This window comes from Mastomys coucha, unplaced genomic scaffold (assembly GCF_008632895.1).
Source record: "Mastomys coucha isolate ucsf_1 unplaced genomic scaffold, UCSF_Mcou_1 pScaffold22, whole genome shotgun sequence".
Lineage (NCBI taxonomy): Eukaryota > Metazoa > Chordata > Mammalia > Rodentia > Muridae > Mastomys > Mastomys coucha.
In genome coordinates, this window is record NW_022196905.1 from 96114658 (window position 1) to 96126830 (window position 12173).

Consider the following 12173-nt stretch of genomic DNA (forward strand, 5'->3'; position numbering starts at 1 on the left):
ATTAAAGGAGTACTGGTGCAACCACTGTGCAGCTGCATCTGTCTTTTTAATGTGGGTTCTGGGGCTGAAACTCAAACTTAATCAGGCTTGGATGGGGTTAGTGTTTCTTCCAACTGAGCCAGGAGATGGTGGCATATACCTTAAATCCCAGCACTGCTTCTGTCTTCTCAGTGCAAAGAAGCAGGTAGGTTTCTGAGTTCGAGACTAGCCTAGTCAAATAGAGAATTGTACGACAGCTAGGACTATGTAGAGACCCTGTATCAAAAAATACAAAAAGTACTTCTTATTTTATTTTTGGTTTGAAATGAGGTCTGACTATATAGCTCTGGCTGGCTTCAAATTTAGTATGTCAGTCAGACTGGTCTCAAACTCACTTCTGTGAGCTCACCTGGCTCTGGCTCCCAAGTGCTGAGACTTAAAGCATGTGCCACCATACCTGGCTATTTATTTTGAGACTCATTTTCACTATGTAGTTCTGTTAGATCTGGCAATCCTACCACCTACCATGGTCTTCTATTATTCTTTTATGTGTGTATGTGCATAAATGTGTGCATGCATGCCTCTGTGTGGTATGTGCATGTGTTTGTGTGTGTGTGTATGTATGTGTAATCGCACAGACACATAAGCAAATATGTTTGGGTGTCTGTGGAGTCCAGATATCCCTGGAACTGGAGTTACAGGTGGATGTGAGCCACCTAATGTGGATGCTGGGAACTGAACTCTGATCCTCTCTCCCTCTGCAAGAGCAAAGAGCACTTCCGGCTGCTGAGGCATCTTTCCAGCCCTGACTTAAGTGCCTCTAAATACCCAATTCCAGTCAGGAAACAAACCAGTGGCAGTGCGTGCTGAAACTGCTCACTAACGCGCCTATGTGTGCCAAACCCCTGGACTCTGTTGTGAGCTGGAGTTTTGTCTCTGCCGTCATGTGTCCCCTCCTGGTACATTGCCATCAGAAGATCACAAAAGTGCAATGACATGCTCTCTGAACCAAAGCATTATCTCTCTCAAATAAAATACTAAACTTCCAATGTCAACATCATGTTCCTCCTGTCTTTTACCATGAGATGCATATTAGGAAAAAAAGCCATAAATATAATAGGTATAGAACCAAAAGGATTTTAAAAATCACTTACTGCTGCTGAGAACAGATATCAGTTTCTATTAGAAAATTGTAAGAACATCCAAACCCCAGAGGTAATTGCTGTCCTACCCTGTTCAGACAACTATAACATTTATTCTAAAGACACCTGGTAGCAGGTGCAACTCTAGGAGGGAGGTTCACTCCCAGGCATTACAAAGAGCAAACAGTGTGTTCACCTAGCATGTAGACAGCTTAGCTGGAAGCCCCGGCTTCCACTCCCAGCACTGTGCAGTCTTAGCACAGCGCTCAGCACCACACCCCTGTAATCCTAGCTCTGGAATTAGAGGCAGCAGGATCAGAATCCTTTTCAAGGTCATCCTTGGCTACAAAGTGAGTGAGAGGCCAGCTTGAGCTACATGGGAAAGTGTTTCAAATAAATAAGCGACCATTTGGGAACAACAACAAAACCCCTGCCCAGTTTCACCAGGGACATCAAAACTATTTTCATGGTAACGTAAATGAACACAATCTGGCTGTAGGGGCACAGTGGAAAGGCAAGCCCACTACATTTTGAGCTGTGTCCCCTACATTTTGAGCTGTGTCCCCTACATTTTGGAAAACGATCCATGGAAAATGAAGCACAGTAGTCAATAAAGTGTTTAATTTGGAAATGCAAATATCTATCGATCTGATTTTCAATTTGTGGACAGTGAAGGTCTCATGAGTGGGTAAAGCAATACTTAATTGAAAAAAAAAGGAGACAGAGAGCATATAAGGGCTTATTTTTCATACATTATATTCTTTTACATAGACACTGGATAGTTTATCTAAGTAAGTGACTTTCATAATTTAAGACAGGTAGTAGTGGTGCTACCTAGTAAGACTGTCAAAAAATAAAAGGAGAAGAAGAAGAAGGAGGAGGAGGAGGAGGAGGAGGAGAAGAAGAAGAAGAAGAAGAAGAAGAAGAAGAAGAAGAAGAAGAAGAAGAAGAAGAAGAAGAAGAAGAAGAAAAAGAAGAAGAAAAAGAAGAAGAAGAGGGAGAGGGAGAGGGAGAGGGAGAGGGAGAGGGAAGAAAAAGAGCCGGGCAGTGATGGTGCACGCCCTCCCAGCACTTGGGAGGCAGAGGCAGGCAGATTTCTGAGGTCGAGGCCAGCCTGGTCTACAGAGTGAGTTCCAGGACAGCCAGGGATACACAGAGAAACCCTATCTCGAAAAACAAACAAAACAAAAACAAAAACAAAAACAAAACAAAGAAAGAAAGAAAGAAAGAAAGAAAGAAAGAAAGAAAGAAAGAAAGGAAGGAAGGAAGGAAGGAAGAAAGAAAGGAAGAAAAAGACACGCGTGGGCATAGCCATTTCATAGTATTCTGTCTCAGGGAAGCAAGTGAGGTTCCTGACTGGATGGACGTGTGCAGGGTGGAACTCCTAGGAACTTCACCCCTCCTCCTGTGGGTCTGTGCTACAAGGTCCCCTGAGCATCCAGTAGAATTCCCTGTGGTTGATCGAGCAGAGTGCAGAAAGCCTGAGGCTCAATTCCAGAAGCGAGCTTAAGTCACTTTGTTGCCCGTGATATTGAGCACCGTACTTATTTTTCCGAGTTTCAGTTTCATTACTTGGGAAATGGGAACAAGGTTGTTGCGAAAATGAACCGGGCCTGTGTGTGAAGTCCGTTTTTTCAGCTGTAAATCGCTCCCCCAGATGTTAGTTATTATCTCCATTAAAGGACATGGAATCCGTTTCAATTGCACAGGAGCTTGCAAAAAAAGCCTCCTTGACACTTTCCGTTGCAACTTGACCCGGAGCTTAATCTGGTTGTCAAGCCAAAGGGTTCTGGTGCCCTGCAGCGGCCTGGGGCAGGGTCACCCACACGGCCGGCACGGCCACTGCCGCGTTCCCTCCGGAGCCGCAGCTCCCCCACGAGCCTCCTACCCACATCCCCGCAGGAGGGCCGCGGTGCCCCTCTCTTTTGGAGTGGCTCCGGCTAGAGGGTGTGGGCTGGGGCGGAGCGGGGCCGGTGGGGGTGGGGCGAGGAGAGCCGAGGGCGTGGCTTGCCACGGAGGGCGTGGCCTGAGTCTCCGGGCGTTCTGGGCGGCCGATGCCCGAAGCGGGCGAGTTGCGAGCTGGCAGAGCCGGGAGCACTCGGCCGGCCGCCTGCACGCACTGTGGTGCGTGCTGCACCCTCGGGTCCCCGCAGCTCTAGAGCCGAACCTGCGCCCCTGCATCTCAACAGGTCAAGGGAGGTGAGGAGGACGCCCCAGCCGGGACTGGAGGACCAAGGGGGCTGGAAGGTAAGCCAAGCTCTGCGTGTCTCGGGCTGGGGGGAGGGGGGCTGGGGGCTCACTAGGTCCCGCCTGCCGCAGTCGCGAACTTCTCGGCAGCCGGGCTGCCCCGCACGCTCACTCGGCCTTGGTACTTTCCTGGTGGCGAATGGTCGCAGAAGACCGCTGCGCCGCCCCTGTCTGCGGTTCCGCTGCAGGTAGGTTCCAGAAAAGTAGGGGACAGGGACCTGAGAGGTCGCTCGTCCTCCCTCGCTCCCTTGAGCCTCGCGTCCTGCGGGGAAAATGTCCCGTTGTTGGAGTCTGGTTCCTGGGTTGCGTAACACACGAGTCCCAGAAGTTTCTCGAGGAGTACAAGCAGGTTCTTTCCTCCTCCGCTTCCTACCCTCCTCCCCCCACCCCACCCCCAGCATTTGGCAGGAGATCGGTGATACCTATCCATCCCTTCTAACTGTGATGGAGAGGAGGCGTGGGGCGGTGGTCGGCGTCCTCAAAGCGGGGGCAAAGTTGGAGGCACTTCTGAGAACTGCTGCCTGGGACGAGGGAGACAGCGTCTTAAGACTAAGGATTGGCCAATTTCTCGACACGCTCCCCTCCCCCGCCCCCTCCCATACACTTTTCTCCAGTGTCGGGTCCTCTCGCTAGTCCTCTGTTGGGGAGTTAGAGGGGGACAACGGATCAAGGGGTACTACGAATCCTACGCTTCCTGTGTGGAACCCTACTTCCTCGTATGAAGCCCTGAGGGGCCTGCCAGCGTCTTGCGGTTCGAGTTTCTCCACCAACACTGTTATGCAAATTGTCCTAAGACCCTTGGCTTTGGAGGTTGGGGCTGTGTCCGAATCTTCCGAGAACCAGACAGAGCTGGCGGAAAGCCCTGGCGGCGGGCGGTTCCATTTGCCTTGCTTTGTACTCTTTTGAAGGGTAGGGTGGGATAATTTTAATCCTGTTGGTGCGCCATGGGGGGTATGACCAGCCTCGGCGGAACTTGGCACATTGAAAACCTTCAGTGCGGAACCTTGAGCCGAGATGCAGTCGCAGTGCTGCCTGGGACAGTTGCAAAGTGAGAATTCTGCAATGGAGGCACTGAAGGAGTGTTTAGAGTCAGAGGTGTAGTGTAGGGCTGTGATCAGCATTTAGGGCAAGGTTGTGCAGAATGCACGGAAAGTGGGGGTGGGTGGCATCCGTCCCTCAGACCTAGGCGGGGTCAGGCTCGAGGTCTTAGGGTCTCACTAAGGAAAAAGACACAAGTTCTTCCCCGAGGCTTACACATACCTAGGTATGGCCCCGCGTGAGCGTTCACTTCCTCTCTAATGTATTCCTTAGCTGGCCTTTCATCTTTAGTGGAAAGGATTCCTTGACTGGGTATTCTAGAAATAGATTCACATGAGATTGAAAATTCTTAATGGCTCATCTGCTTCGTTTAAAGGTGACTTCTTGGCTGTGGTGCAAAAAGGAACAGGGAGAATGCAAAGCTAACAACCCAGGAGAGAAGAGGAGAGAAGTACTAATTAAAGCGAGGGAAACTCAATTGAACTCCGGCATGTTAGAAGAGAGCTGGAACTTAGCAGGGCTTTGAGATGAAGAGGGTCAGAATGAGACTTTGAAGGAGAGACGGGATTTCAGACAGGAATGATTGGTTTTATTTTGGAAATCTCACAAGTCTGGTGGTGCTAGGGATGTAGGACCTGCAGGTTTTATCGTAGGAGTATCTTTGCCATCTTTCTAGAAGCTGGGCTGTTGTGTATTGGCGTTAATATGTCTTATGCATTCAGCGTAGAGAGTGCGTTTCTATTGGCTTCGTTCATTTTTGTAACTCTTCAATCTTGCAAAAAGACAGTTTTGATGAATCATGTTGTCTTTGGTTAGGTTGCAAAGTTAGACAATATAGCAAAAGAAGGTTATTTTAAGTACTGTTTTACACAGTATGAAGAACACCCCCCCCCCCCCAGTCAGTGTTCCGTTATTGGGACACTATCAGAACCTGCTGTTTCTTCTGTTTCCTACTTGGTTTAACTGAATTTTGTAAGTTGTAGCTGGCTGAGCTAACAGACAGTAGAGGCAATGTTCGCCCCATTCTTTTTTCTCTGTTTTCTTTTCATCCTTCTGGGTTTCGTTTTTGATTTTTCTTTTTTCTTTTTGTTTTGGTTTGTTTTGGTTTTGGTTTTTTGTTTGTTTGTTTTGTTTTTCGAGACAGGGTTTCTCTGTATAGCCCTGGCTGTCCTGGAACTCAGTCTGTAGACCAGGCTGACCTTGAACTCAGAAATCCACCTGCCTCTGCTTCCCAAGTGTGGGATTAAAGGCATGCGCCACCACCGCCCGGCTTGTTTTTGATTTTTCAGATACTCTCACTATGTAGCTCAGGCAGTCTTTGCGACCCTCCTGCCTCGGCCTCTGCTGGGGTCACAAGCTTGTGCCACTACACCCAGTTAGCATTCTTCGCTTAGCTTTAGAAGACATTCTGTTAAGATAGACACATATGATGGTCTGGAGAGATGGTTGATCTCCCAGATGACCCGGTTTTCAGATGACCAATGACATGGTAGCCCACAATTATCTAACTCCAGTTCCAAGGGATCCACACACACACACACAGAGTCAAAACACCAATGTACATAAAATAAAAATAAATAATGAAATGGTAAAAAACATATGTATGCACTGCATTTTTGTTAGACACCAATTTTTTTGGTTTTTGTTTGTTTGTTTGTTTGTTTGTTTGCTTTTGTTTTTCCCAATAGAATTTCCTCTGTGTAGACCTCACCATCAACTTCCTCTGTAGACCAGGCTAGGCTCCAACTCACAGAGAGCTGCCTGCCTCTGCCCCCAGCTGCTGGAATCAGAGGCATGCTCCACACACCTGGCATATACCTATATATATTTATTCATACATTTGTTCAGTTAATTCCCACCTTCAGAGTAGAAAAAATATAAGATTATTTTTTCTTTCCTTGTGTTTTGTTGCTTTTGTTTTGAGAAAGTCTCACTCTGTGTAGCCCTGGCTGACCTAGAATTTTATCATAGCCCAGGGTGGTCTTAGAACACTCCTGCCTTAGCTTCCCAAGTGCTGGGATTATAGGCATGAGCCATGATATCTGCCTCTTTTGTTGTTTGCAGACAAGTCTTTTTTGTTAAAGAGTTTGCTTTTATTTTATGTATATTACCTGTCTGTCTGCAAGTGTGTTAGTGTACCATGTGCGTGAGGTGCTCACAGAACCCAGAAGTTAGTGTCAGAGCCCCTGAAACTGGAATAAAGTTGAAAGCAACCCCCTGACCCCTTCCCCCATGTGGGTGCTGGGAACTAGACTTGTGTCCTGTAAGAACAGCTAGTGCTCTTAACTATTGAACCATCTCCGGTCCCATTAAGACAGATTCTTTTTTTTTTTTTTTTTTTTTTTTGAGACAGGGTTTCTCTGTGTAGCCCTGGCTGTCCGGGAACTCACTCTGTAGACCAGGCTGGCCTCCAACTCAGAAATCCGCCTGCCTCTACCTCCCAAGTGCTGGGATTAAAGGCGTGTGCCACCACTGCCCGGCCTTTAAGACAGATTCTTATTGTGTAGCTGGAACTAACGTGGAATTCAAAAACCTCCTGCTTCAACTTCTTGCTGGGCTTACAGTCCTGCACTGTCACATTCCAGTTAAAATCGAGCTTTTGAAAAGAAACTTGTTTTTTTTTTAAGATTTATTTATTTATTTATTTATTTATTTATTTATTTATTATGAGTACACCGTAGCTGTCTTTAGACACACCAGAAGAGAGCATTGGATCCCATTACAAATAGTGTGAGCTTCCATGTGGTTGCTGGGATTTGAACTCAGGGCCTCTGGAAGAGCAGTCAGTGCTCTGAACTGCTGAGCCATCTCTCCAGACCAGTTTTTTGCTTTTTAAAAATGTATTTACATTGGTGTTCTGCCTCCATGTATGTCTGTGTGAGCGTGTCAGATTCCCTGGAACTGGAATTATAGACAGTTATGAACTGCCATGTGGATGCTGGGATTTGAACCTGGGTCCTTTGGAAGAGCAGTCAGTGCTCTTAACTGCTGAGCTTGTTTTTATTATTTTTGAAAGATAAGTGGAAAGACTTCCTTGCTCAGCTCTTTCATCAAATTTGCATAATCCCTCATGGAGTTAAAATGCAAATTCTGAAAATATTTTCACCTTTCTTTTTTTGGTTTTTTTGAGACAAGGTTTCGCCATCTATCCCTGGCTGTCCTGGAACTCACTCTGTAGACCAGGCTAGCCTCAAACTCAGAAATCCTCCTGCCTCTGCCTCCCAAGTGCTGGGATTAAAGGTGTGTGCCACCACTACCCAGCTGTATTTTTCACTTTTTAAAAGCCAAAGCTGGGGCTGGAGAGTCAGCTCAGTGGTCCTGGGTTTGGTTCCTAGTAGCCTCAGAGCTCTAGCTTTGGGGATGACACCCCACTAGGCCTCTATGGGCACCCCAACACATACTTTTGATCTTGTCATTTTGGTTTTTGCTGTTGCTGCTGTTCTTGTTCCTTTGTGTAACAGGCCTGGCTGTCTTAGAACTCTATTTGTAGTTCAGAATAGCCAAGAATCCACAGATTTGCCTGCCTCTGCCTCCTGGGGGTGCCACCTTCCCAGGCTCCCAATAAATTAACATTTAAAAAGCAAAGTTAAGCTGGGCAGTAGTGGCACACGCCTTTAATCTCAACCCTTGGGAGGCAGAGCAAGGGGATTTCTGAGTTCGAGGCCAGCCTGGTCTACAGAGCCACTTGCAGGACAGCCAGGGCTACACAACAAATAAATAAAATAAAAGACAAACTTAATTTCTATCTGCGTGGGCCAGTGTAGCCCAGAGAGATCACTCTTAAGGCTGCAGAAGTGTGCCAGCTGCTGCTTTGGTTGTTTTGTTTTTTGAGACAGGGACAGGATCATCTTCTTCTTCTTCTTCTTCTTCTTCTTCTTCTTCTTCTTCTTCTTCTTCTTCTTCTTCTTCTTCTTCTTCTTTTTGGTTTTTTGGAGACAGGGTTTCTCTGTGTAGCTCTGGCTGTCCTGGAACTCACTCTGTAGACCAGGCTGGCCTCGAACTCAGAAATCCGCCTGCCTCTGCCTCCCAAGTGCTGGGATTAAAGGCGTGCACCACCACCGGCTGTTCTTTTTTAAGTGGGAGCTGCCATGTGGTTTCTGGGGATTGAACTCCAGATCTCTAAAAAGAACAGTCAGTGCTCTTAACCACTGAGCCATCTCTCCAGCCCTGAGAACAGGGTGTTACTGTGTAGTCCTGGCTGGCCTGGTATATATCTTTTTATTAGTGATTAACTGTGTGTGCATATGGGTGGTATATATGATGTGAGTGTGAACACCTATGTGTGTTCATGTACAGGCCAGAGGAGGACATCAGTGTCCTGTTTTATTACTCCCTGCCTTATTCCCTGGAGGACAGGGTCTTCCATTGAGTCTGAAGCTAGGCTGGCATCTGACAAGCTCTAGCAACCCTCTTGTCTGTATCCCTCACAGCACTGGCATACCAGGTGAGTCCATACTTGGCTTTTCACATGAGTTCAAGGGATTTGAAAGCAGTTCTTCATGCTTGCTCATCAGTCTACCTTACCCACTAAGCCATCTCCAACCCCACCCCCATTTTTTAAGATAGGGTTTCCGTGAAGCTGTCCACAAATGCCTCACATAGTTGAGGATGATATTGAATTTCTGCCTTTACCCCTAGTACAGCCCTAGGCCACCATGCCTGGCAATTGAACCATGGACCTGGTGCATGCTAGGCAAGAACTCTACCACCTAACTGAGCTGTGCCGGCAGCCCCCACAGCCCTCTGTAGCCCTCGCACAACCCCACAGCCCCTACAGCCCTCCCCGAAGCCCCTGCAGCCCCCACCCCTCCAACCCCTCAACTCCTCATGTTTACAGTGTATCATTGCAGAATTGACTATGGCCAGGGTTGCTAATAGGAGCTCCTTTTGCGGGCTTCAGGACAGCTCTCCTTTAGTAGTATTCTCCAGGGAAGAAAGTCAGCTGATGTTCTGAAATTAACTGGCCCATTTTAAATATGACTAAGTGTTTTTTGATAGAGTGACTTTTTCCTACTGGAAGAGCTTTGTGACAAGTGGAGCCTGAAAGGAGCTAACATTATGAAATATCTTGTTCATTCCTGACACTGCTTGAGTAGGGAGCATCTTCTGTGTGCCAGACAGTGATCTAAGCATGACACTGTGGTAAAAGCCTGATCCTCCGAGAACAATCAGGTACATTCCCAGAGAGCATGTCTATGTTTACTTCCCATGACCTACCACACACACTTAATTGTAGCTCTCAACTGAGTTAGTTCATTTTCCCCTTTAAAATCAGGAAATTGGGCTGAAGTTGAATAACTCGCCTCTGACTCAAAGCCTGGTGTACTTTCGAGTATGGTACACTCTGTTGGCTATGTTGATATGTGGTTTCCTGTTTTTCAAGAATTACAGCTTGACTTAAAATATAAATAGTATTTCTCCTTGGCTAAGTAATTTTCATCACTGCTATGGTATAAACATTTTCTTTATGCCTCCACAATATATGCTATGCATATGGAGAACGTTATGTCGACCCATTTAACAGACAAGCTGTATTTATCTATACTGAGGATCTTAAACTAGCTGGGTCTGTAGTACAGATTTGTAACTCCAGATGATCAGAAAACAGAGACAGGAGAATCATAAGTTCAAAGGTAAGGGCTGGCGAGATGGTTCAGTGGTCATGAGCACTGGCTGCTCTCCCAAATGACCCAGGTTCAATTGCTAGCACCCACATGGTTGCTTATATTGCAGTCTCAGGGAATCCAACACCCTCTTCTGGCCTCTGAGGACATTGCACAGAGGACACGCATGCAAAGCCAATACTCACACACATAAAGTAAAACGAATTGAATCTCAAAAAAAGAGACAAGTTTAAAGGTAGCCTTACCAAGTTACTTATTAAGACTTCTTCTCGCCAGGCATGGTGGTGCATGTTTTTAATCCCAGCACTTGAGAGGCAGAAGCAGGTGAATTTCTGAGTTCGAGGCCAGCCTGGTCTACAGAGTGAGTTCCAGGACAGCCAGGGCTACACAGAGAAACTCTGTCTTGAAAACAAAACAAAACAAAACAAAAAAAACAAGACAAACAAACAAAAAGACTTTTTCTCGTTATATTGCTAGGCATTGTAGTACAGATTTTTAATCTCAGGACTTGGGAGACAGAGGCAGATGGATCCCTGTGAGTTCAAAGGCAGCCTGATCTACATAGTGAGATCCTATCTTACAAAAGACACAAATAATACATCAAACAAAAAGGGCTGTGTATATAGTATTATAACAGATTAGGCCACTTTTCTGGGGTTGTAAAGTAGCGACAGACTTCCTACTTATCAAGTAAGAGACCCAGTCTTAAAAATAAGGCAGATGGCTCCTGACGAACCACTCCCAAGGGTAGCCTCTGGCCTCTGCATGTATGCATGCACCTTACAAACCGCCTTCCTTAGTTTAGGAAAAACCCTTACTGAATTTATGAAAGCTCTATTTATGGGTTTCAAGAATACATGCCCCGTGAAGTCCTCCTCCCTCTACCATTGCCTACAGCCTTGAAGATAAGTTGGGTGTATGTGTTGATGGTGTTGATGCAGTGATTCAGGTGTTACATCCATCAGAGCTACAGATGTCCCCATTAATGCCACAGTTGCTGTTTCTGGTGTGTCTGAATGCTGGCATGGAATTTGCATTTGTAACCAGGAGCTGTTGCTGCTTCTATTTCTAGAACCAGGTTCAGCACTACTCTTATAGCAGAGGCTTAACACCATGGTTCTGCCTGGATGTGCAGGCTTATGGGTCTTTAATGTACCTCCTGCCACTTCTCAGACTCTGGGTAAAGCAATTAGCTTTGGTCAAGGAATGTGAAGATGTTATATTATCCTACTTACAAGCTAACAAATTAACCTGCCTGGAGACCTCCGGGTGACAGCAGAGTGATTTTGTCATTTGTAATAGTAGTACCTAGAGTGCCAGTATTTTATTTTCTTACTCTTGTCTCCTAAGTGCCAATTTGCAAAAGGGTTTGCCTGCCTTGGGGAGCTGTGTTCCAGGAAGGAATCCAGAGCTCAGGGAACCCTCTCTTCTATAATTGGCTGTACAGCTGCTCTGTACTCCAGGAGAGATACTGTCTTGATCACACTGTATAAAACATTTGATGTAGAAGTAGACGCTAGCTGCATTTCCCAAGGCTGTTCCATATATAACATTCATATATCATATCATATCATATCATAACATATCATATCACATCATAACATATCATAGACACTTGGCACTCTGCTTGTATGACATGGCACAGGCATGAGAATTGTCTCTAAATAAGGGATGCGGCATAAGAGCACTTCCCTTACTAGTTGAGTAGGTTAAACCACTAAATGTGTGGGTACTTGGAAGAGAAAATTATAAATGTTGCTATAAATAAGTGTGTGGTATTTTTACTCTTGAAAGGAAATAAAGGAATGTGACTATCACATTTTATTCATTTATTCTGTGCAAATATGTATGTGTGTGGAAACATGCCACAATATATATATGTGGAGGTCAGAGGACAACTTGTGTTTTATAAAAAGATAAAGAAACCAGAGATATATTTAATGAATGTGCAGTCAAGTGTGGGGGAAGAGGGTGCCTCTGTGGGCCCATGCTGTGGCACCTCTTCCCCCTGAGGGACCAGTCACATGATGATATAGTATGTAATAGTTTATTCAGGGCATGGGGAGGGGAGTTGAGAGGATAGTAGAGACAGAGAAAGGCAGAGAGAGGGCGGGGGAGAGAGGAGAGAGAGAGAGAAGAGAGG